General features: G+C 47.2%; 9 non-coding genes across 9 annotated transcripts; all 9 read right to left on the reverse strand.

Moving 5' to 3' along the window:
* Window positions 1-2193: 2193 nt before the first annotated feature.
* TRNAS-CGA (transfer RNA serine (anticodon CGA)) lies at window positions 2194-2266 on the reverse strand. Its single transcript has one exon. It is a non-coding gene; the product is annotated as a tRNA-Ser (tRNA).
* A 1420-nt stretch (window positions 2267-3686) lies between these two features.
* TRNAS-CGA (transfer RNA serine (anticodon CGA)) lies at window positions 3687-3759 on the reverse strand. Its single transcript has one exon. It is a non-coding gene; the product is annotated as a tRNA-Ser (tRNA).
* Window positions 3760-5177: 1418 nt separating this feature from the next.
* Window positions 5178-5250, reverse strand: TRNAS-CGA (transfer RNA serine (anticodon CGA)). The gene has a single exon. It is a non-coding gene; the product is annotated as a tRNA-Ser (tRNA).
* A 1419-nt stretch (window positions 5251-6669) lies between these two features.
* Window positions 6670-6742, reverse strand: TRNAS-CGA (transfer RNA serine (anticodon CGA)). The gene has a single exon. It is a non-coding gene; the product is annotated as a tRNA-Ser (tRNA).
* A 3913-nt stretch (window positions 6743-10655) lies between these two features.
* Window positions 10656-10728, reverse strand: TRNAS-CGA (transfer RNA serine (anticodon CGA)). The gene has a single exon. It is a non-coding gene; the product is annotated as a tRNA-Ser (tRNA).
* Window positions 10729-12147: 1419 nt separating this feature from the next.
* On the reverse strand, window positions 12148-12220 carry TRNAS-CGA (transfer RNA serine (anticodon CGA)). The gene has a single exon. It is a non-coding gene; the product is annotated as a tRNA-Ser (tRNA).
* A 5404-nt stretch (window positions 12221-17624) lies between these two features.
* On the reverse strand, window positions 17625-17697 carry TRNAS-CGA (transfer RNA serine (anticodon CGA)). The gene has a single exon. It is a non-coding gene; the product is annotated as a tRNA-Ser (tRNA).
* Window positions 17698-21611: 3914 nt separating this feature from the next.
* Window positions 21612-21684, reverse strand: TRNAS-CGA (transfer RNA serine (anticodon CGA)). The gene has a single exon. It is a non-coding gene; the product is annotated as a tRNA-Ser (tRNA).
* A 1419-nt stretch (window positions 21685-23103) lies between these two features.
* On the reverse strand, window positions 23104-23176 carry TRNAS-CGA (transfer RNA serine (anticodon CGA)). Its single transcript has one exon. It is a non-coding gene; the product is annotated as a tRNA-Ser (tRNA).
* Between the last annotated feature and the right edge of the window lie 2002 nt (window positions 23177-25178).

A 25178-nucleotide genomic window follows, 5' to 3' on the forward strand; every position in this document is an offset into this window, starting at 1 on the left:
GACCTCTGTAAGCTACAAGCAGATCAATTAAGGGGAAATGAGGGTGCTCGTTATAATACATGAAGGAAAGAAGCCAACAGTCGGCGAGGCCAAGGAAACCGTAGGGGATGTTACTTTATGTTCTTTTTTTTAATGTTTACTAGCAAATCAAAGAAATTAGTAATGTAATCTTGTTTAGGTGAAGATAATTAAACACAGAGTGGCAGAAAAAACAACGTGCCGATGGTGGGAACCGAACCCACGACCTCCGAATATCGCGTCCGGTGCTCTTCCAACTGAGCTAAATCGGCCGCTGTCCCCCCTGCTACTTGCTTGGGTATTTATGTTGTCTGTATACAAACCTTGAGAGTGTTCACCAGCGCCACCCTCAACCATAGCGGCGGACGTAGAACGTCCTTTGTTACCGCCAGCGTCACGTAGAACGTGATCAAGAGCGAGGGCGAAAGCTGCGCTAGAACCCTCCTACGCTACCTATGGCTTCAGGACTGCCACAACCGAGACCCCCGTAAGCTACAAGCAGAACAATTAAGGGGAAATGAGGCTGCTCGTTATAATACATGAAGGAAAGAAGCCAACAGTCGGCAAGGCCAAGAAAAGCGTAGGGGATGTTAATATTTACGAGCAAATCAAAGAAATTAGTAATGTAATCTTGTTTAGGTGAAGATAATTAAGCACAAACTGGCAGAAAAAACAACGTGCCTATGGTGGGAACCGAACCAACGACCTCCGAATATCGCGTCCGGTGCTCTTCCAACTGAGCTACATCGCCCGCTGTCCCCCCTGCTACTTGCTTGGGTATTTATGTTGTCTGTATACGAACCTTGAGAGTGTTCACCAGCGCCACCCTCAACCATAGCGGCGGACGTAGAACGTCATTTGTTACCGCCAGCGTCACCTAGAACATGATCAAGAGCGAGGGGAAAAGCTGTGCCAGAACCCTCTAACGCTACCTATGGCTTCAGGACTGCCACAACCGAGACCTCTGTAAGCTACAAGCAGAACAATTAAGGGGAAATGAGGGTGCTCGTTATAATACATGAAGGAAAGAAGCCAACAGTCGGCGAGGCCAAGGAAAGCGTAGGGGATGTTAATTTATGTTCTTTTTTTTAAATGTTTACTTGGCAATTCAAAGAAATTAGTAATGTAATCTTGTTCAGGTGAAGATAATTAAACACAAAGTAGCAGAAAAAATAATGTGCCGATGGTGGGAACCGAACCCACGACCTCCGAATATCGCGTTCGGTGCTGTTCCTACTGAGCTCCATCGGCTGCTGTCCCCCCTGCTACTTGCTTGGGTATTTATGTTGTCTGTATACGAACCTTGAGAGTGTTCACCAGCGCCACCCTCAAAGATAGCGGCGGACGTAGAACGTCCTTTGTTACGCCAGCGTCACGTAGAACGTGATCAAGAGCGAGAGCGAAAGCTGTGCTAGAACCCTCTTAGAGTACCTATGGCTTCAGGACTGCCACTACCGAGACCCCCGTAAGCTACAAGCAGATCAATTAAGGGGAAATGAGGGTGCTCGTTATAATACATGAAGGAAAGAAGCCAACAGTCGGCGAGGCCAAGGAAACCGTAGGGGATGTTAATTTATGTTATTTTTTTTTAATGTTTACTAGCACATCAAAGGAATTAGTAATGTAATCTTGTTTAGGTGAAGATAATTAAACACAAAGTGGCAGAAAAAACAACGTGCCGATGCTGGGAACCGAACCCACGACCTCCGAATATCGCGTCCGGTGCTCTTCCAACTGAACTACATCGGCCGCTGTCCCCCCTGCTACTTGCTTGGGTATTTATGTTGTCTGTTATACGAACCTTGAGAGTGTTTACCAGCACCACCCTCAACCATAGTGGCGGACGTAGAACGTCCTTTGTTACGCCAGCGTCACGTAGAACGTGATCAAGACCGAGGGCGAAAGCTGTGCTAGAACCCTCTTACAGTACCTATGGCTTCAGTACTGCCACAACCGAGACCCCCGTAAGCTACAAGCAGATCAATTAAGGGGAAATGAGGGTGCTCGTTATAATACATGAAGGAAAGAAGCCAACAGTCGGCGAGGCCAAGGAAAGCGTAGGGGATGTTACTTTATGTTCTTTTTTTTTAATGTTTACTAGCAAATCAAAGAAATTAGTAATGTAATCTTGTTTATGTGAAGGTAATTAAACACAAAGTGGCAGAAAAAACAACGTGCCGATGGTGGGAACCGAACCCACGACCTCCGAATATCGAGTCCGGTGCTCTTCCAACTGAGCTACATCGGCCGCTGTCCCCCCTGCTACTTGCTTGGGTATTTATGTTGTCTGTATACGAACCTTGAGAGTGTTCACCAGCGCCACCCTCAACCATAGCGGCGGACGTAGAACATCCTTTGTTACCGCCAGCATCATGTAGAACGTGAACAAGAGCGAGGGCGAAATCTGTGCTACAACCCTCTTACGCTACCTATGGCTTCAGGACTGCCACAACCTAGACCCCCGTAAGCTACAAGCAGATCAATTAAGGGGAAATGAGGGTGCTCGTTATAATACATGAAGGAAAGAAGCCAATAGTCGGCGAGGGCAAGGAAAGCGTAGGGGATGTTACTTTATGTTATTTTTTTTAATGTTTACTTGCAAATCACAGAAATTAGTAATGTAATCTTGTTTAGGTGAAGATAAATAAACACAAAGTAGCAGGAAAAACAACGTGGCGATGGTGGGAACCGAACCCACAGACTCCGAATATTGCGTCCGGTGCTCTTCGAACTGAGCTACATCAGCCGCTGTCCCCCCTGCTACTTGCTTGGGTATTTATGTTGTCTGTATACGAACCTTGAGAGTGTTCACCAGCGCCACCCTCAACCATAGCGCCGGACGTAGAACGTCCTTTGTTACCGCCAGCGTCACGTAGAACGTGATCAAGAGCGAGGGCGAAAGCTGTGCTAGAACCCTCTTACGCTACCTATGGCTTCAGGACTGCCACAACCGAGACCTCCGTAAGCTACAAGCAGATCAATTAAGGGGAAATGAGGGTGCTCGTTATAATACATGAAGGAAAGAAGCCAACAGTCGGCGAGGCCAAGGAAACCGTAGGGGATGTTACTTTATGTTCTTTTTTTTAATGTTTACTAGCAAATCAAAGAAATTAGTAATGTAATCTTGTTTAGGTGAAGATAATTAAACACAAAGTGGCAGAAAAAACAACGTGCCGATGGTGGGAACCAAACCCACGACCTCCGAATATGGCGTCCGGTGCTCGTCCAACTGAGCTAAATTGGCCGCTGTCCCCCCTGCTACTTGCTTGGGTATTTATGTTGTCTGTATACGAACCTTGAGAGTGTTCACCAGCGCCACCCTCAACCATAGCGGCGGACGTAGAACGTCCTTTGTTACCGCCAGCGTCACGTAGAACGTGATCAAGAGCGAGGGCGAAAGCTGCGCTAGAACCCTCCTACGCTACCTATGGCTTCAGGACTGCCACAACCGAGACCCCCGTAAGCTACAAGCAGAACAATTAAGGGGAAATGAGGCTGCTCGTTATAATACATGAAGGAAAGAAGCCAACAGTCGGCGAGGCCAAGGAAAGCGTAGGGGATGTTACTTTATGTTCTTTTTTTAATGTTTACTAGCAAATCAAAGAAATTAGTAATGTAATCTTGTTTATGTGAAGATAATTAAACACAAAGTGGCAGAAAAAACAACGTGCCGATGGTGGGAACCGAACCCACGACCTCAGAATATCGAGTCCGGTGCTCTTCCAACTGAGCTACATCGGCCGCTGTCCCCCCTGCTACTTGCTTGGGTATTTATGTTGTCTGTATACGAACCTTGAGAGTGTTCACCAGCGCCACCCTCAACCATAGCGGCGGACGTAGAACATCCTTTGTTACCGCCAGCATCATGTAGAACGTGAACAAGAGCGAGGGCGAAAGCTGTGCTACAACCCTCTTACGCTACCTATGGCTTCAGGACTGCCACAACCTAGACCCCCGTAAGCTACAAGCAGATCAATTAAGGGGAAATGAGGGTGCTCGTTATAATACATGAAGGAAAGAAGCCAACAGTCGGCGAGGGCAAGGAAAGCGTAGGGGATGTTACTTTATGTTATTTTTTTTAATGTTTACTTGCAAATCACAGAAATTAGTAATGTAATCTTGTTTAGGTGAAGATAAATAAACACAAAGTAGCAGGAAACACAACGTGGCGATGGTGGGAACCGAACCCACAGACTCCGAATATCGCGTCAGGTGCTCTTCGAACTGAGCTACATCAGCCGCTGTCCCCCCTGCTACTTGCTTGGGTATTTATGTTGTCTGTATACGAACCTTGAGAGTGTTCACCAGCGCCACCCTCAACCATAGCGCCGGACGTAGAACGTCCTTTGTTACCGCCAGCGTCACGTAGAACGTGATCAAGAGCGAGGGCGAAAGCTGTGCTAGAACCCTCTTACGCTACCTATGGCTTCAGGACTGCCACAACCGAGACCTCCGTAAGCTACAAGCAGATCAATTAAGGGGAAATGAGGGTGCTCGTTATAATACATGAAGGAAAGAAGCCAACAGTCCGCGAGGCCAAGGAAACCGTAGGGGATGTTACTTTATGTTCTTTTTTTAATGTTTACTAGCAAATCAAAGAAATTAGTAATGTAATCTTGTTTAGGTGAAGATAATTAAACACAAAGTGGCAGAAAAAACAACGTGCCGATGGTGGGAACCGAACCCACGACCTCCGAATATCGCGTCCGGTGCTCTTCCAACTGAGCTAAATTGGCCGCTGTCCCCCCTGCTACTTGCTTGGGTATTTATGTTGTCTGTATACGAACCTTGAGAGTGTTCACCAGCGCCACCATCAACCATAGCGGCGGACGTAGAACGTCCTTTGTTACCGCCAGCGTCACGTAGAACGTGATCAAGAGCGAGGGCGAAAGCTGCGCTAGAACCCTCCTACGCTACCTATGGCTTCAGGACTGCCACAACCGAGACCCCCGTAAGCTACAAGCAGAACAATTAAGGGGAAATGAGGCTGCTCGTTATAATACATGAAGGAAAGAAGCCAACAGTCGGCGAGGCCAAGGAAAGCGTAGGGGATGTTACTTTATGTTCTTTTTTTAATGTTTACTAGCAAATCAAAGAAATTAGTAATGTAATCTTGTTTTTGTGAAGATAATAAACACAAAGTGGCAGAAAAAACAACGTGCCGATGGTGGGAACCGAACCCACGACCTCCGAATATCGAGTCCGGTGCTCTTCCAACTGAGCTACATCGGCCGCTGTCCCCCCTGCTACTTGCTTGGGTATTTATGTTGTCTGTATACGAACCTTGAGAGTGTTCACCAGCGCCATCCTCAACCATAGCGGCGGACGTAGAACATCCTTTGTTACCGCCAGCATCATGTAGAACGTGAACAAGAGCGAGGGCGAAAGCTGTGCTACAACCCTCTTACGCTACCTATGGCTTCAGGACTGCCACAACCTAGACCCCCGTAAGCTACAAGCAGATCAATTAAGGGGAAATGAGGGTGCTCGTTATAATACATGAAGGAAAGAAGCCAACAGTCGGCGAGGGCAAGGAAAGCGTAGGGGATGTTACTTTATGTTATTTTTTTTAATGTTTACTTGCAAATCACAGAAATTAGTAATGTAATCTTGTTTAGGTGAAGATAAATAAACACAAAGTAGCAGGAAAAACAACGTGGCGATGGTGGGAACCGAACCCACAGACTCCGAATATCGCGTCCGGTGCTCTTCGAACTGAGCTACATCAGCCGCTGTCCCCCCTGCTACTTGCTTGGGTATTTATGTTGTCTGTATACGAACCTTGAGAGTGTTCACCAGCGCCACCCTCAACCATAGCGCCGGACGTAGAACGTCCTTTGTTACCGCCAGCATCACGTAGAACGTGATCAAGAGCGAGGGCGAAAGCTGTGCTAGAACCCTCTTACACTACCTATGGCTTCAGGACTGCCACAACCGAGACCTCCGTAAGCTACAAGCAGATCAATTAAGGGGAAATGAGGGTGCTCGTTATAATACATGAAGGAAAGAAGCCAACAGTCGGCGAGGCCAAGGAAACCGTAGGGGATGTTACTTTATGTTCTTTTTTAATGTTTACTAGCAAATCAAAGAAATTAGTAATGTAATCTTGTTTAGGTGAAGATAATTAAACACAAAGTGGCAGAAAAAACAACGTGCCGATGGTGGGAACCGAACCCACGACCTCCGAATATCGCGTCCGGTGCTCTTCCAACTGAGCTAAATTGGCCGCTGTCCCCCCTGCTACTTGCTTGGGTATTTATGTTGTCTGTATACGAACCTTGAGAGTGTTCACCAGCGCCACCCTCAACCATAGCGGCGGACGTAGAACGCCCTTTGTTACCGCCAGCGTCACGTAGAACGTGATCAAGAGCGAGGGCGAAAGCTGCGCTAGAACCCTCCTACGCTACCTATGGCTTCAGGACTGCCACAACCGAGACCCCCGTAAGCTACAAGCAGAACAATTAAGGGGAAATGAGGCTGCTCGTTATAATACATGAAGGAAAGAAGCCAACAGTCGGCGAGGCCAAGGAAAGCGTAGGGGATGTTACTTTATGTTCTTTTTTTTAATGTTTACTAGCAAATCAAAGAAATTAGTAATGTAATCTTGTTTATGTGAAGATAATTAAACACAAAGTGGCAGAAAAAACAACGTGCCGATGGTGGGAACCGAACCCACGACCTCCGAATATCGAGTCCGGTGCTCTTCCAACTGAGCTACATCGGCCGCTGTCCCCCCTGCTACTTGCTTGGGTATTTATGTTGTCTGTATACGAACCTTGAGAGTGTTCAACAGCGCCACCCTCAACCATAGCGGCGGACGTAGAACATCCTTTGTTACCGCCAGCATCATGTAGAACGTGAACAAGAGCGAGGGCGAAAGCTGTGCTAGAACCCTCCTACGCTACCTATGGCTTCAGGACTGCCACAACCGAGACCCCCGTAAGCTACAAGCAGAACAATTAAGGGGAAATGAGGGTGCTCGTTATAATACATGAAGGAAAGAAGCCAACAGTCGGCGAGGCCAAGGAAAGCGTAGGGGATGTTACTTTGTGTTCTTTTTTTTAAATGTATACTTGGCAATTCAAAGAAATTAGTAATGTAATCTTGTTCAGGTGAAGATAATTAAACACAAAGCAGCAGAAAAAATAACGTGCCGATTGTGGGAACCGAACCCACGACCTCCGAATATCGCGTCCGGTGCTCTTCCAACTGAGCTACATCGGCCGCTGTCCCCCCTGCTACTTGCTTGGGTATTTATGTTATCTGTTATACGAACCTTGAGAGTGTTCACCAGCGCCAACCTCAACCATAGCGGCGGACGTAGAACGTCCTTTGTTACGCCAGCGTCACGTAGAACGTGATCAAGAGCGAGGGCGAAAGCTGTGCTAGAACCCTCTTACGCTACCTATGGCTTCAGGACTGCCACAACCGAGACCTCCGTAAGCTACAAGCGGATCAATTAAGGGGAAATGAGGGTGCTCGTTATAATACATGAAGGAAAGAAGCCAACAGTCGGCGAGGCCAAGGAAACCGTAGGGGATGTTACTTTATGTTCTTTTTTTTAATGTTTACCAGCAAATCAAAGAAATTAGTAATGTAATCTTGTTTCGGTGAAGATAATTAAACACAAAGTGGCAGAAAAAACAACGTGCCGATGGTGGGAACCGAACCCACGACCTCCGAATATCGCGTCCGGTGCTCTTCCAACTGAGCTAAATTGGCCGCTGTCCCCCCTGCTACTTGCTTGGGTATTTATGTTGTCTGTATACGAACCTTGAGAGTGTTCACCAGCGCCACCCTCAACCATAGCGGCGGACGTAGAACATCCTTTGTTACCGCCAGCATCATGTAGAACGTGAACAAGAGCGAGGGCGAAAGCTGTGCTACAACCCTCTTACGCTACCTATGGCTTCAGGACTGCCACAACCTAGACCCCCGTAAGCTACAAGCAGATCAATTAAGGGGAAATGAGGGTGCTCGTTATAATACATGAAGGAAAGAAGCCAACAGTCGGCGAGGGCAAGGAAAGCGTAGGGGATGTTACTTTATGTTATTTTTTTTAATGTTTACTTGCAAATCACAGAAATTAGTAATGTAATCTTGTTTAGGTGAAGATAAATAAACACAAAGTAGCAGGAAACACAACGTGGCGATGGTGGGAACCGAACCCACAGACTCCGAATATCGCGTCAGGTGCTCTTCGAACTGAGCTACATCAGCCGCTGTCCCCCCTGCTACTTGCTTGGGTATTTATGTTGTCTGTATACGAACCTTGAGAGTGTTCACCAGCGCCACCCTCAACCATAGCGCCGGACGTAGAACGTCCTTTGTTACCGCCAGCGTCACGTAGAACGTGATCAAGAGCGAGGGCGAAAGCTGTGCTAGAACCCTCTTACGCTACCTATGGCTTCAGGACTGCCACAACCGAGACCTCCGTAAGCTACAAGCAGATCAATTAAGGGGAAATGAGGGTGCTCGTTATAATACATAAAGGAAAGAAGCCAACAGTCGGCGAGGCTAAGGAAACCGTAGGGGATGTTACTTTATGTTCTTTTTTTTAATGTTTACTAGCAAATCAAAGAAATTAGTAATGTAATCTTGTTTAGGTGAAGATAATAAAACACAAAGTGGCAGAAAAAACAACGTGCCGATGGTGGGAACCGAACCCACGACCTCCGAATATCGCGTCCGGTGCTCTTCCAACTGAGCTAAATTGGCCGCTGTCCCCCCTGCTACTTGCTTGGGTATTTATGTTGTCAGTATACGAACCTTGAGAGTGTTCACCAGTGCCACCCTCAACCAGAGCGGCGGACGTAGAACATCCTTTGTTACCGCCAGCGTCACGTAGAACGCGATCAAGAGCGAGGGCGAAAGCTGCGCTAGAACCCTCCTACGCTACCTATGGCTTCAGGACTGCCACAACCGAGACCCCCGTAAGCTACAAGCAGAACAATTAAGGGGAAATGAGGGTGCTCGTTATAATACATGAAGGAAAGAAGCCAACAGTCGGCGAGGCCAAGGAAAGCGTAGGGGATGTTACTTTGTGTTCTTTTTTTAAATGTATACTTGGCAATTCAAAGAAATTAGTAATGTAATCTTGTTCAGGTGAAGATAATTAAACACAAAGCAGCAGAAAAAATAACGTGCCGATTGTGGGAACCGAACCCACGAACTCCGAATATCGCGTCCGGTGCTCTTCCAACTGAGCTACATCGGCCGCTGTCCCCCCTGCTACTTGCTTGGGTATTTATGTTGTCTGTTATACGAACCTTGAGAGTGTTCACCAGCGCCAACCTCAACCATAGCGGCGGACGTAGAACGTCCTTTGTTACGCCAGCGTCACGTAGAACGTGATCAAGAGCGAGGGCGAAAGCTGTGCTAGAACCCTCTTACGCTACCTATGGCTTCAGGACTGCCACAACCTAGACCCCCGTAAGCTACAAGCAGATCAATTAAGGGGAAATGAGGGTGCTCGTTATAATACATGAAGGAAAGAAGCCAACAGTCGGCGAGGGCAAGGAAAGCGTAGGGGATGTTACTTTATGTTATTTTTTTTAATGTTTACTTGCAAATCACAGAAATTAGTAATGTAATCTTGTTTAGGTGAAGATAAATAAACACAAAGTAGCAGGAAACACAACGTGGCGATGGTGGGAACCGAACCCACAGACTCCGAATATCGCGTCAGGTGCTCTTCGAACTGAGCTACATCAGCCGCTGTCCCCCCTGCTACTTGCTTGGGTATTTATGTTGTCTGTATACGAACCTTGAGAGTGTTCACCAGCGCCACCCTCAACCATAGCGCCGGACGTAGAACGTCCTTTGTTACCGCCAGCGTCACGTAGAACGTGATCAAGAGCGAGGGCGAAAGCTGTGCTAGAACCCTCTTACGCTACCTATGGCTTCAGGACTGCCACAACCGAGACCTCCGTAAGCTACAAGCAGATCAATTAAGGGGAAATGAGGGTGCTCGTTATAATACATGAAGGAAAGAAGCCAACAGTCGGCGAGGCCAAGGAAACCGTAGGGGATGTTACTTTATGTTCTTTTTTTTAATGTTTACTAGCAAATCAAAGAAATTAGTAATGTAATCTTGTTTAGGTGAAGATAATTAAACACAAAGTGGCAGAAAAAACAACGTGCCGATGGTGGGAACCGAACCCACGACCTCCGAATATCGCGTCCGGTGCTCTTCCAACTGAGCTAAATTGGCCACTGTCCCCCCTGCTACTTGCTTGGGTATTTATGTTGTCTGTATACGAACCTTGAGAGTGTTCACCAGCGCCACCCTCAACCATAGCGGCGGACGTAGAACATCCTTTGTTACCGCCAGCGTCACGTAGAACGTGATCAAGAGCGAGGGCGAAAGCTGCGCTAGAACCCTCCTAAGCTACCTATGGCTTCAGGACTGCCACAACCGAGACCCCCGTAAGCTACAAGCAGAACAATTAAGGGGAAATGAGGCTGCTCGTTATAATACATGAAGGAAAGAAGCCAACAGTCGGCGAGGCCAAGGAAAGCGTAGGGGATGTTACTTTATGTTCTTTTTTTAATGTTTACTAGCAAATCAAAGAAATTAGTAATGTAATCTTGTTTATGTGAAGATAATTAACCACAAAGTGGCAGAAAAAACAACGTGCCGATGGTGGGAACCGAACCCACGACCTCCGAATATCGAGTCCGGTGCTCTTCCAACTGAGCTACATCGGCCGCTGTCCCCCCTGCTACTTGCTTGGGTATTTATGTTGTCTGTATACGAACCTTGAGAGTGTTCACCAGCGCCACCCTCAACCATAGCGGCGGACGTAGAACATCCTTTGTTACCGCCAGCATCATGTAGAACGTGAACAAGAGCGAGGGCGAAAGCTGTGCTACAACCCTCTTACGCTACCTATGGCTTCAGGACTGCCACAACCTAGACCCCCGTAAGCTACAAGCAGATCAATTAAGGGGAAATGAGGGTGCTCGTTATAATACATGAAGGAAAGAAGCCAACAGTCGGCGAGGGCAAGGAAAGCGTAGGGGATGTTACTTTATGTTATTTTTTTTAATGTTTACTTGCAAATCACAGAAATTAGTAATGTAATCTTGTTTAGGTGAAGATAAATAAACACAAAGTAGCAGGAAAAACAACGTGGCGATGGTGGGAACCGAACCCACAGACTCCGAATATCGCGTCCGGTGCTCTTCGAACTGAGCTACATCAGCCGCTGTCCCCCCTGCTACTTGCTTGGGTATTTATGTTGTCTGTATACGAACCTTGAGAGTGTTCACCAGCGCCACCCTCAACCATAGCGCCGGACGTAGAACGTCCTTTGTTACCGCCAGCATCACGTAGAACGTGATCAAGAGCGAGGGCGAAAGCTGTGCTAGAACCCTCTTACACTACCTATGGCTTCAGGACTGCCACAACCGAGACCTCCGTAAGCTACAAGCAGATTATTTAAGGGGAAATGAGGGTGCTCGTTATAATACATGAAGGAAAGAAGCCAACAGTCGGCGAGGCCAAGGAAACCGTAGGGGATGTTACTTTATGTTCTTTTTTAATGTTTACTAGCAAATCAAAGAAATTAGTAATGTAATCTTGTTTAGGTGAAGATAATTAAACACAAAGTGGCAGAAAAAACAACGTGCCGATGGTGGGAACCGAACCCACGACCTCCGAATATCGCGTCCGGTGCTCTTCCAACTGAGCTAAATTGGCCGCTGTCCCCCCTGCTACTTGCTTGGGTATTTATGTTGTCTGTATACGAACCTTGAGAATGTTCACCAGCGCCACCCTCAACCATAGCGGCGGACGTAGAACGTCCTTTGTTACCGCCAGCGTCACGTAGAACGTGATCAAGAGCGAGGGCGAAAGCTGCGCTAGAACCCTCCTACGCTACCTATGGCTTCAGGACTGCCACAACCGAGACCCCCGTAAGCTACAAGCAGAACAATTAAGGGGAAATGAGGCTGCTCGTTATAATACATGAAGGAAAGAAGCCAACAGTCGGCGAGGCCAAGGAAAGCATAGGGGATGTTACTTTATGTTCTTTTTTTTAATGTTTACTAGCAAATCAAAGAAATTAGTAATGTAATCTTGTTTATGTGAAGATAATTAAACACAAAGTGGCAGAAAAAACAACGTGCCGATGGTGGGAACCGAACCCACGACCTCCGAATATCGAGTCCGGTGCTCTTCCAACTGAGCTACATCGGCCGCTGTCCCCCCTGCTACTTGCTTGGGTATTTATGTTGTCTGTATACGAACCTTGAGAGTGTTCAACAGCGCCACCCTCAACCATAGCGGCGGACGTAGAACATCCTTTGTTACCGCCAGCATCATGTAGAACGTGAACAAGAGCGAGGGCGAAAGCTGCGCTAGAACCCTCCTACGCTACCTATGGCTTCAGGACTGCCACAACCGAGACCCCCGTAAGCTACAAGCAGAACAATTAAGGGGAAATGAGGGTGCTCGTTATAATACATGAAGGAAAGAAGCCAACAGTCGGCGAGGCCAAGGAAAGCGTAGGGGATGTTACTTTGTGTTCTTTTTTTTAAATGTATACTTGGCAATTCAAAGAAATTAGTAATGTAATCTTGTTCAGGTGAAGATAATTAAACACAAAGCAGCAGAAAAAATAACATGCCGATTGTGGGAACCGAACCCACGACCTCCGAATATCGCGTCCGGTGCTCTTCCAACTGAGCTACATCGGCCGCTGTCCCCCCTGCTACTTGCTTGGGTATTTATGTTATCTGTTATACGAACCTTGAGAGTGTTCACCAGCGCCAACCTCAACCATAGCGGCGGACGTAGAACGTCCTTTGTTACGCCAGCGTCACGTAGAGCGTGATCAAGAGCGAGGGCGAAAGCTGTGCTAGAACCCTCTTACGCTACCTATGGCTTCAGGACTGCCACAACCGAGACCTCCGTAAGCTACAAGCAGATCAATTAAGGGGAAATGAGGGTGCTCGTTATAATACATGAAGGAAAGAAGCCAACAGTCGGCGAGGCCAAGGAAACCGTAGGGGATGTTACTTTATGTTCTTTTTTTTAATGTTTACTAGCAAATCAAAGAAATTAGTAATGTAATCTTGTTTCGGTGAAGATAATTAAACACAAAGTGGCAGAAAAAACAACGTGCCGATGGTGGGAACCGAACCCACGACCTCCGAATATCGCGTCCGGTGCTCTTCCAACTGAGCTAAATTGGCCGCTGTCCCCCCTGCTACTTGCTTGGGTATTTATGTTGTCTGTATACGAACCTTGAGAGTGTTCACCAGCGCCACCCTCAACCATAGCGGCGGACGTAGAACATCCTTTGTTACCGCCAGCATCATGTAGAACGTGAACAAGAGCGAGGGCGAAAGCTGTGCTACAACCCTCTTACGCTACCTATGGCTTCAGGACTGCCACAACCTAGACCCCCGTAAGCTACAAGCAGATCAATTAAGGGGAAATGAGGGTGCTCGTTATAATACATGAAGGAAAGAAGCCAACAGTCGGCGAGGGCAAGGAAAGCGTAGGGGATGTTACTTTATGTTATTTTTTTTAATGTTTACTTGCAAATCACAGAAATTAGTAATGTAATCTTGTTTAGGTGAAGATAAATAAACACAAAGTAGCAGGAAACACAACGTGGCGATGGTGGGAACCGAACCCACAGACTCCGAATATCGCGTCAGGTGCTCTTCGAACTGAGCTACATCAGCCGCTGTCCCCCCTGCTACTTGCTTGGGTATTTATGTTGTCTGTATACGAACCTTGAGAGTGTTCACCAGCGCCACCCTCAACCATAGCGCCGGACGTAGAACGTCCTTTGTTACCGCCAGCGTCACGTAGAACGTGATCAAGAGCGAGGGCGAAAGCTGTGCTAGAACCCTCTTACGCTACCTATGGCTTCAGGACTGCCACAACCGAGACCTCCGTAAGCTACAAGCAGATCAATTAAGGGGAAATGAGGGTGCTCGTTATAATACATAAAGGAAAGAAGCCAACAGTCGGCGAGGCTAAGGAAACCGTAGGGGATGTTACTTTATGTTCTTTTTTTTAATGTTTACTAGCAAATCAAAGAAATTAGTAATGTAATCTTGTTTAGGTGAAGATAATAAAACACAAAGTGGCAGAAAAAACAACGTGCCGATGGTGGGAACCGAACCCACGACCTCCGAATATCGCGTCCGGTGCTCTTCCAACTGAGCTAAATTGGCCGCTGTCCCCCCTGCTACTTGCTTGGGTATTTATGTTGTCAGTATACGAACCTTGAGAGTGTTCACCAGCGCCACCCTCAACCAGAGCGGCGGACGTAGAACATCCTTTGTTACCGCCAGCGTCACGTAGAACGCGATCAAGAGCGAGGGCGAAAGCTGCGCTAGAACCCTCCTACGCTACCTATGGCTTCAGGACTGCCACAACCGAGACCCCCGTAAGCTACAAGCAGAACAATTAAGGGGAAATGAGGGTGCTCGTTATAATACATGAAGGAAAGAAGCCAACAGTCGGCGAGGCCAAGGAAAGCGTAGGGGATGTTACTTTGTGTTCTTTTTTTAAATGTATACTTGGCAATTCAAAGAAATTAGTAATGTAATCTTGTTCAGGTGAAGATAATTAAACACAAAGCAGCAGAAAAAATAACGTGCCGATTGTGGGAACCGAACCCACGAACTCCGAATATCGCGTCCGGTGCTCTTCCAACTGAGCTACATCGGCCGCTGTCCCCCCTGCTACTTGCTTGGGTATTTATGTTGTCTGTTATACGAACCTTGAGAGTGTTCACCAGCGCCAACCTCAACCATAGCGGCGGACGTAGAACGTCCTTTGTTACGCCAGCGTCACGTAGAACGTGATCAAGAGCGAGGGCGAAAGCTGTGCTAGAACCCTCTTACGCTACCTATGGCTTCAGGACTGCCACAACCTAGACCCCCGTAAGCTACAAGCAGATCAATTAAGGGGAAATGAGGGTGCTCGTTATAATACATGAAGGAAAGAAGCCAACAGTCGGCGAGGGCAAGGAAAGCGTAGGGGATGTTACTTTATGTTATTTTTTTTAATGTTTACTTGCAAATCACAGAAATTAGTAATGTAATCTTGTTTAGGTGAAGATAAATAAACACAAAGTAGCAGGAAACACAACGTGGCGATGGTGGGAACCGAACCCACAGACTCCGAATATCGCGTCAGGTGCTCTTCGAACTGAGCTACATCAGCCGCTGTCCCCCCTGCTACTTGCTTGGGTATTTATGTTGTCTGTATACGAACCTTGAGAGTGTTCACCAGCGCCACCCTCAACCATAGCGCCGGACGTAGAACGTCCTTTGTTACCGCCAGCGTCACGTAGAACGTGATCAAGAGCGAGGGCGAAAGCTGTGCTAGAACCCTCTTACGCTACCTATGGCTTCAGGACTGCCACAACCGAGACCTCCGTAAGCTACAAGCAGATCAATTAAGGGGAAATGAGGGTGCTCGTTATAATACATGAAGGAAAGAAGCCAACAGTCGGCGAGGCCAAGGAAACCGTAGGGGATGTTACTTTATGTTCTTTTTTTAATGTTTACTAGCAAATCAAAGAAATTAGTAATGTAATCTTGTTTAGGTGAAGATAATTAAACACAAAGTGGCAGAAAAAACAACGTGCCGATGGTGGGAACCGAACCCACGACCTCCGAATATCGCGTCCGGTGCTCTTCCAACTGAGCTAAATTGGCCACTGTCCCCCCTGCTACTTGCTTGGGTATTTATGTTGTCTGTATACGAACCTTGAGAGTGTTCACCAGCGCCACCCTCAACCATAGCGGCGGACGTAGAACGTCCTTTGTTACCGCCAGCGTCACGTAGAACGTGATCAAGAGCGAGGGCGAAAGCTGCGCTAGAACCCTCCTAAGCTACCTATGGCTTCAGGACTGCCACAACCGAGACCCCCGTAAGCTACAAGCAGAACAATTAAGGGGAAATGAGGCTGCTCGTTATAATACATGAAGGAAAGAAGCCAACAGTCGGCGAGGCCAAGGAAAGCGTAGGGGATGTTACTTTATGTTCTTTTTTTAATGTTTACTAGCAAATCAAAGAAATTAGTAATGTAATCTTGTTTATGTGAAGATAATTAAACACAAAGTGGCAGAAAAAACAACGTGCCGATGGTGGGAACCGAACACACGACCTCCGAATATCGAGTCCGGTGCTCTTCCAACTGAGCTACATCGGCCGCTGTCCCCCCTGCTACTTGCTTGGGTATTTATGTTGTCTGTATACGAACCTTGAGAGTGTTCACCAGCGCCACCCTCAACCATAGCGGCGGACGTAGAACATCCTTTGTTACCGCCAGCATCATGTAGAACGTGAACAAGAGCGAGGGCGAAAGCTGTGCTACAACCCTCTTACGCTACCTATGGCTTCAGGACTGCCACAACCTAGACCCCCGTAAGCTACAAGCAGATCAATTAAGGGGAAATGAGGGTGCTCGTTATAATACATGAAGGAAAGAAGCCAACAGTCGGCGAGGGCAAGGAAAGCGTAGGGGATGTTACTTTATGTTATTTTTTTTAATGTTTACTTGCAAATCACAGAAATTAGTAATGTAATCTTGTTTAGGTGAAGATAAATAAACACAAAGTAGCAGGAAAAACAACGTGGCGATGGTGGGAACCGAACCCACAGACTCCGAATATCGCGTCCGGTGCTCTTCGAACTGAGCTACATCAGCCGCTGTCCCCCCTGCTACTTGCTTGGGTATTTATGTTGTCTGTATACGAACCTTGAGAGTGTTCACCAGCGCCACCCTCAACCATAGCGCCGGACGTAGAACGTCCTTTGTTACCGCCAGCATCACGTAGAACGTGATCAAGAGCGAGGGCGAAAGCTGTGCTAGAACCCTCTTACACTACCTATGGCTTCAGGACTGCCACAACCGAGACCTCCGTAAGCTACAAGCAGATTATTTAAGGGGAAATGAGGGTGCTCGTTATAATACATGAAGGAAAGAAGCCAACAGTCGGCGAGGCCAAGGAAACCGTAGGGGATGTTACTTTATGTTCTTTTTTAATGTTTACTAGCAAATCAAAGAAATTAGTAATGTAATCTTGTTTAGGTGAAGATAATTAAACACAAAGTGGCAGAAAAAACAACGTGCCGATGGTGGGAACCGAACCCACGACCTCCGAATATCGCGTCCGGTGCTCTTCCAACTGAGCTAAATTGGCCGCTGTCCCCCCTGCTACTTGCTTGGGTATTTATGTTGTCTGTATACGAACCTTGAGAGTGTTCACCAGCGCCACCCTCAACCATAGCGGCGGACGTAGAACGTCCTTTGTTACCGCCAGCGTCACGTAGAACGTGATCAAGAGCGAGGGCGAAAGCTGCGCTAGAACCCTCCTACGCTACCTATGGCTTCAGGACTGCCACAACCGAGACCCCCGTAAGCTACAAGCAGAACAATTAAGGGGAAATGAGGCTGCTCGTTATAATACATGAAGGAAAGAAGCCAACAGTCGGCGAGGCCAAGGAAAGCGTAGGGGATGTTACTTTATGTTCTTTTTTTTAATGTTTACTAGCAAATCAAAGAAATTAGTAATGTAATCTTGTTTATGTGAAGATAATTAAACACAAAGTGGCAGAAAAAACAACGTGCCGATGGTGGGAACCGAACCCACGACCTCCGAATATCGAGTCCGGTGCTCTTCCAACTGAGCTACATCGGCCGCTGTCCCCCCTGCTACTTGCTTGGGTATTTATGTTGTCTGTATACGAACCTTGAGAGTGTTCAACAGCGCCACCCTCAACCATAGCGGCGGACGTAGAACATCCTTTGTTACCGCCAGCATCATGTAGAACGTGAACAAGAGCGAGGGCGAAAGCTGCGCTAGAACCCTCCTACGCTACCTATGGCTTCAGGACTGCCACAACCGAGACCCCCGTAAGCTACAAGCAGAACAATTAAGGGGAAATGAGGGTGCTCGTTATAATACATGAAGGAAAGAAGCCAACAGTCGGCGAGGCCAAGGAAAGCGTAGGGGATGTTACTTTGTGTTCTTTTTTTTAAATGTATACTTGGCAATTCAAAGAAATTAGTAATGTAATCTTGTTCAGGTGAAGATAATTAAACACAAAGCAGCAGAAAAAATAACATGCCGATTGTGGGAACCGAACCCACGACCTCCGAATATCGCGTCCGGTGCTCTTCCAACTGAGCTACATCGGCCGCTGTCCCCCCTGCTACTTGCTTGGGTATTTATGTTATCTGTTATACGAACCTTGAGAGTGTTCACCAGCGCCAACCTCAACCATAGCGGCGGACGTAGAACGTCCTTTGTTACGCCAGCGTCACGTAGAACGTGATCAAGAGCGAGGGCGAAAGCTGTGCTAGAACCCTCTTACGCTACCTATGGCTTCAGGACTGCCACAACCGAGACCTCCGTAAGCTACAAGCAGATCAATTAAGGGGAAATGAGGGTGCTCGTTATAATACATGAAGGAAAGAAGCCAACAGTCGGCGAGGCCAAGGAAACCGTAGGGGATGTTACTTTATGTTCTTTTTTTTAATGTTTACTAGCAAATCAAAGAAATTAGTAATGTAATCTTGTTTCGGTGAAGATAATTAAACACAAAGTGGCAGAAAAAACAACGTGCCGATGGTGGGAACCGAACCCACGACCTCCGAATATCGCGTCCGGTGCTCTTCCAACTGAGCTAAATTGGCCGCTGTCCCCCCTGCTACTTGCTTGGGTATTTATGTTGTCTGTATACGAACCTTGAGAGTGTTCACCAGCGCCACCCTCAACCATAGCGGCGGACGTAGAACATCCTTTGTTACCGCCAGCATCATGTAGAACGTGAACAAGAGCGAGGGCGAAAGCTGTGCTACAACCCTCTTACGCTACCTATGGCTTCAGGACTGCCACAACCTAGACCCCCGTAAGCTACAAGCAGATCAATTAAGGGGAAATGAGGGTGCTCGTTATAATACATGAAGGAAAGAAGCCAACAGTCGGCGAGGGCAAGGAAAGCGTAGGGGATGTTACTTTATGTTATTTTTTTTAATGTTTACTTGCAAATCACAGAAATTAGTAATGTAATCTTGTTTAGGTGAAGATAAATAAACACAAAGTAGCAGGAAACACAACGTGGCGATGGTGGGAACCGAACCCACAGACTCCGAATATCGCGTCAGGTGCTCTTCGAACTGAGCTACATCAGCCGCTGTCCCCCCTGCTACTTGCTTGGGTATTTATGTTGTCTGTATACGAACCTTGAGAGTGTTCACCAGCGCCACCCTCAACCATAGCGCCGGACGTAGAACGTCCTTTGTTACCGCCAGCGTCACGTAGAACGTGATCAAGAGCGAGGGCGAAAGCTGTGCTAGAACCCTCTTACGCTACCTATGGCTTCAGGACTGCCACAACCGAGACCTCCGTAAGCTACAAGCAGATCAATTAAGGGGAAATGAGGGTGCTCGTTATAATACATAAAGGAAAGAAGCCAACAGTCGGCGAGGCTAAGGAAACCGTAGGGGATGTTACTTTATGTTCTTTTTTTTAATGTTTACTAGCAAATCAAAGAAATTAGTAATGTAATCTTGTTTAGGTGAAGATAATAAAACACAAAGTGGCAGAAAAAACAACGTGCCGATGGTGGGAACCGAACCCACGACCTCCGAATATCGCGTCCGGTGCTCTTCCAACTGAGCTAAATTGGCCGCTGTTCCCCCCTGCTACTTGCTTGGGTATTTATGTTGTCAGTATACGAACCTTGAGAGTGTTCACCAGCGCCACCCTCAACCAGAGCGGCGGACGTAGAACATCCTTTGTTACCGCCAGCGTCACGTAGAACGCGATCAAGAGCGAGGGCGAAAGCTGCGCTAGAACCCTCCTACGCTACCTATGGCTTCAGGACTGCCACAACCGAGACCCCCGTAAGCTACAAGCAGAACAATTAAGGGGAAATGAGGGTGCTCGTTATAATACATGAAGGAAAGAAGCCAACAGTCGGCGAGGCCAAGGAAAGCGTAGGGGATGTTACTTTGTGTTCTTTTTTTAAATGTATACTTGGCAATTCAAAGAAATTAGTAATGTAATCTTGTTCAGGTGAAGATAATTAAACACAAAGCAGCAGAAAAAATAACGTGCCGATTGTGGGAACCGAACCCACGAACTCCGAATATCGCGTCCGGTGCTCTTCCAACTGAGCTACATCGGCCGCTGTCCCCCCTGCTACTTGCTTGGGTATTTATGTTGTCTGTTATACGAACCTTGAGAGTGTTCACCAGCGCCAACCTCAACCATAGCGGCGGACGTAGAACGTCCTTTGTTACGCCAGCGTCACGTAGAACGTGATCAAGAGCGAGGGCGAAAGCTGTGCTAGAACCCTCTTACGCTACCTATGGCTTCAGGACTGCCACAACCTAGACCCCCGTAAGCTACAAGCAGATCAATTAAGGGGAAATGAGGGTGCTCGTTATAATACATGAAGGAAAGAAGCCAACAGTCGGCGAGGGCAAGGAAAGCGTAGGGGATGTTACTTTATGTTATTTTTTTTAATGTTTACTTGCAAATCACAGAAATTAGTAATGTAATCTTGTTTAGGTGAAGATAAATAAACACAAAGTAGCAGGAAACACAACGTGGCGATGGTGGGAACCGAACCCACAGACTCCGAATATCGCGTCAGGTGCTCTTCGAACTGAGCTACATCAGCCGCTGTCCCCCCTGCTACTTGCTTGGGTATTTATGTTGTCTGTATACGAACCTTGAGAGTGTTCACCAGCGCCACCCTCAACCATAGCGCCGGACGTAGAACGTCCTTTGTTACCGCCAGCGTCACGTAGAACGTGATCAAGAGCGAGGGCGAAAGCTGTGCTAGAACCCTCTTACGCTACCTATGGCTTCAGGACTGCCACAACCGAGACCTCCGTAAGCTACAAGCAGATCAATTAAGGGGAAATGAGGGTGCTCGTTATAATACATGAAGGAAAGAAGCCAACAGTCGGCGAGGCCAAGGAAACCGTAGGGGATGTTACTTTATGTTCTTTTTTTTAATGTTTACTAGCAAATCAAAGAAATTAGTAATGTAATCTTGTTTAGGTGAAGATAATTAAACACAAAGTGGCAGAAAAAACAACGTGCCGATGGTGGGAACCGAACCCACGACCTCCGAATATCGCGTCCGGTGCTCTTCCAACTGAGCTAAATTGGCCACTGTCCCCCCTGCTACTTGCTTGGGTATTTATGTTGTCTGTATACGAACCTTGAGAGTGTTCACCAGCGCCACCCTCAACCATAGCGGCGGACGTAGAACGTCCTTTGTTACCGCCAGCGTCACGTAGAACGTGATCAAGAGCGAGGGCGAAAGCTGCGCTAGAACCCTCCTAAGCTACCTATGGCTTCAGGACTGCCACAACCGAGACCCCCGTAAGCTACAAGCAGAACAATTAAGGGGAAATGAGGCTGCTCGTTATAATACATGAAGGAAAGAAGCCAACAGTCGGCGAGGCCAAGGAAAGCGTAGGGGATGTTACTTTATGTTCTTTTTTTAATGTTTACTAGCAAATCAAAGAAATTAGTAATGTAATCTTGTTTATGTGAAGATAATTAAACACAAAGTGGCAGAAAAAACAACGTGCCGATGGTGGGAACCGAACCCACGACCTCCGAATATCGAGTCCGGTGCTCTTCCAACTGAGCTACATCGGCCGCTGTCCCCCCTGCTACTTGCTTGGGTATTTATGTTGTCTGTATACGAACCTTGAGAGTGTTCACCAGCGCCACCCTCAACCATAGCGGCGGACGTAGAACATCCTTTGTTACCGCCAGCATCATGTAGAACGTGAACAAGAGCGAGGGCGAAAGCTGTGCTACAACCCTCTTACGCTACCTATGGCTTCAGGACTGCCACAACCTAGACCCCCGTAAGCTACAAGCAGATCAATTAAGGGGAAATGAGGGTGCTCGTTATAATACATGAAGGAAAGAAGCCAACAGTCGGCGAGGGCAAGGAAAGCGTAGGGGATGTTACTTTATGTTATTTTTTTTAATGTTTACTTGCAAATCACAGAAATTAGTAATGTAATCTTGTTTAGGTGAAGATAAATAAACACAAAGTAGCAGGAAAAACAACGTGGCGATGGTGGGAACCGAACCCACAGACTCCGAATATCGCGTCCGGTGCTCTTCGAACTGAGCTACATCAGCCGCTGTCCCCCCTGCTACTTGCTTGGGTATTTATGTTGTCTGTATACGAACCTTGAGAGTGTTCACCAGCGCCACCCTCAACCATAGCGCCGGACGTAGAACGTCCTTTGTTACCGCCAGCATCACGTAGAACGTGATCAAGAGCGAGGGCGAAAGCTGTGCTAGAACCCTCTTACACTACCTATGGCTTCAGGACTGCCACAACCGAGACCTCCGTAAGCTACAAGCAGATTATTTAAGGGGAAATGAGGGTGCTCGTTATAATACATGAAGGAAAGAAGCCAACAGTCGGCGAGGCCAAGGAAACCGTAGGGGATGTTACTTTATGTTCTTTTTTAATGTTTACTAGCAAATCAAAGAAATTAGTAATGTAATCTTGTTTAGGTGAAGATAATTAAACACAAAGTGGCAGAAAAAACAACGTGCCGATGGTGGGAACCGAACCCACGACCTCCGAATATCGCGTCCGGTGCTCTTCCAACTGAGCTAAATTGGCCGCTGTCCCCCCTGCTACTTGCTTGGGTATTTATGTTGTCTGTATACGAACCTTGAGAGTGTTCACCAGCGCCACCCTCAACCATAGCGGCGGACGTAGAACGTCCTTTGTTACCGCCAGCGTCACGTAGAACGTGATCAAGAGCGAGGCCGAAAGCTGCGCTAGAACCCTCCTACGCTACCTATGGCTTCAGGACTGCCACAACCGAGACCCCCGTAAGCTACAAGCAGAACAATTAAGGGGAAATGAGGCTGCTCGTTATAATACATGAAGGAAAGAAGCCAACAGTCGGCGAGGCCAAGGAAAGCGTAGGGGATGTTACTTTATGTTCTTTTTTTTAATGTTTACTAGCAAATCAAAGAAATTAGTAATGTAATCTTGTTTATGTGAAGATAATTAAACACAAAGTGGCAGAAAAAACAACGTGCCGATGGTGGGAACCGAACCCACGACCTCCGAATATCGAGTCCGGTGCTCTTCCAACTGAGCTACATCGGCCGCTGTCCCCCCTGCTACTTGCTTGGGTATTTATGTTGTCTGTATACGAACCTTGAGAGTGTTCAACAGCGCCACCCTCAACCATAGCGGCGGACGTAGAACATCCTTTGTTACCGCCAGCATCATGTAGAACGTGAACAAGAGCGAGGGCGAAAGCTGCGCTAGAACCCTCCTACGCTACCTATGGCTTCAGGACTGCCACAACCGAGACCCCCGTAAGCTACAAGCAGAACAATTAAGGGGAAATGAGGGTGCTCGTTATAATACATGAAGGAAAGAAGCCAACAGTCGGCGAGGCCAAGGAAAGCGTAGGGGATGTTACTTTGTGTTCTTTTTTTTAAATGTATACTTGGCAATTCAAAGAAATTAGTAATGTAATCTTGTTCAGGTGAAGATAATTAAACACAAAGCAGCAGAAAAAATAACATGCCGATTGTGGGAACCAAACCCACGACCTCCGAATATCGCGTCCGGTGCTCTTGCAACTGAGCTACATCGGCCGCTGTCCCCCCTGCTACTTGCTTGGGTATTTATGTTATCTGTTATACGAACCTTGAGAGTGTTCACCAGCGCCAACCTCAACCATAGCGGCGGACGTAGAACGTCCTTTGTTACGCCAGCGTCACGTAGAACGTGATCAAGAGCGAGGGCGAAAGCTGTGCTAGAACCCTCTTACGCTACCTATGGCTTCAGGACTGCCACAACCGAGACCTCCGTAAGCTACAAGCAGATCAATTAAGGGGAAATGAGGGTGCTCGTTATAATACATGAAGGAAAGAAGCCAACAGTCGGCGAGGCCAAGGAAACCGTAGGGGATGTTACTTTATGTTCTTTTTTTTAATGTTTACTAGCAAATCAAAGAAATTAGTAATGTAATCTTGTTTCGGTGAAGATAATTAAACACAAAGTGGCAGAAAAAACAACGTGCCGATGGTGGGAACCGAACCCACGACCTCCGAATATCGCGTCCGGTGCTCTTCCAACTGAGCTAAATTGGCCGCTGTCCCCCCTGCTACTTGCTTGGGTATTTATGTTGTCTGTATACGAACCTTGAGAGTGTTCACCAGCGCCACCCTCAACCATAGCGGCGGACGTAGAACATCCTTTGTTACCGCCAGCATCATGTAGAACGTGAACAAGAGCGAGGGCGAAAGCTGTGCTACAACCCTCTTACGCTACCTATGGCTTCAGGACTGCCACAACCTAGACCCCCGTAAGCTACAAGCAGATCAATTAAGGGGAAATGAGGGTGCTCGTTATAATACATGAAGGAAAGAAGCCAACAGTCGGCGAGGGCAAGGAAAGCGTAGGGGATGTTACTTTATGTTATTTTTTTTAATGTTTACTTGCAAATCACAGAAATTAGTAATGTAATCTTGTTTAGGTGAAGATAAATAAACACAAAGTAGCAGGAAACACAACGTGGCGATGGTGGGAACCGAACCCACAGACTCCGAATATCGCGTCAGGTGCTCTTCGAACTGAGCTACATCAGCCGCTGTCCCCCCTGCTACTTGCTTGGGTATTTATGTTGTCTGTATACGAACCTTGAGAGTGTTCACCAGCGCCACCCTCAACCATAGCGCCGGACGTAGAACGTCCTTTGTTACCGCCAGCGTCACGTAGAACGTGATCAAGAGCGAGGGCGAAAGCTGTGCTAGAACCCTCTTACGCTACCTATGGCTTCAGGACTGCCACAACCGAGACCTCCGTAAGCTACAAGCAGATCAATTAAGGGGAAATGAGGGTGCTCGTTATAATACATAAAGGAAAGAAGCCAACAGTCGGCGAGGCTAAGGAAACCGTAGGGGATGTTACTTTATGTTCTTTTTTTTAATGTTTACTAGCAAATCAAAGAAATTAGTAATGTAATCTTGTTTAGGTGAAGATAATAAAACACAAAGTGGCAGAAAAAACAACGTGCCGATGGTGGGAACCGAACCCACGACCTCCGAATATCGCGTCCGGTGCTCTTCCAACTGAGCTAAATTGGCCGCTGTCC

Source organism: Amblyomma maculatum, chromosome 11 (genome assembly GCF_055883805.1).
Source record: "Amblyomma maculatum isolate TAMU_Amacu chromosome 11, ASM5588380v1, whole genome shotgun sequence".
NCBI lineage: Eukaryota > Metazoa > Arthropoda > Arachnida > Ixodida > Ixodidae > Amblyomma > Amblyomma maculatum.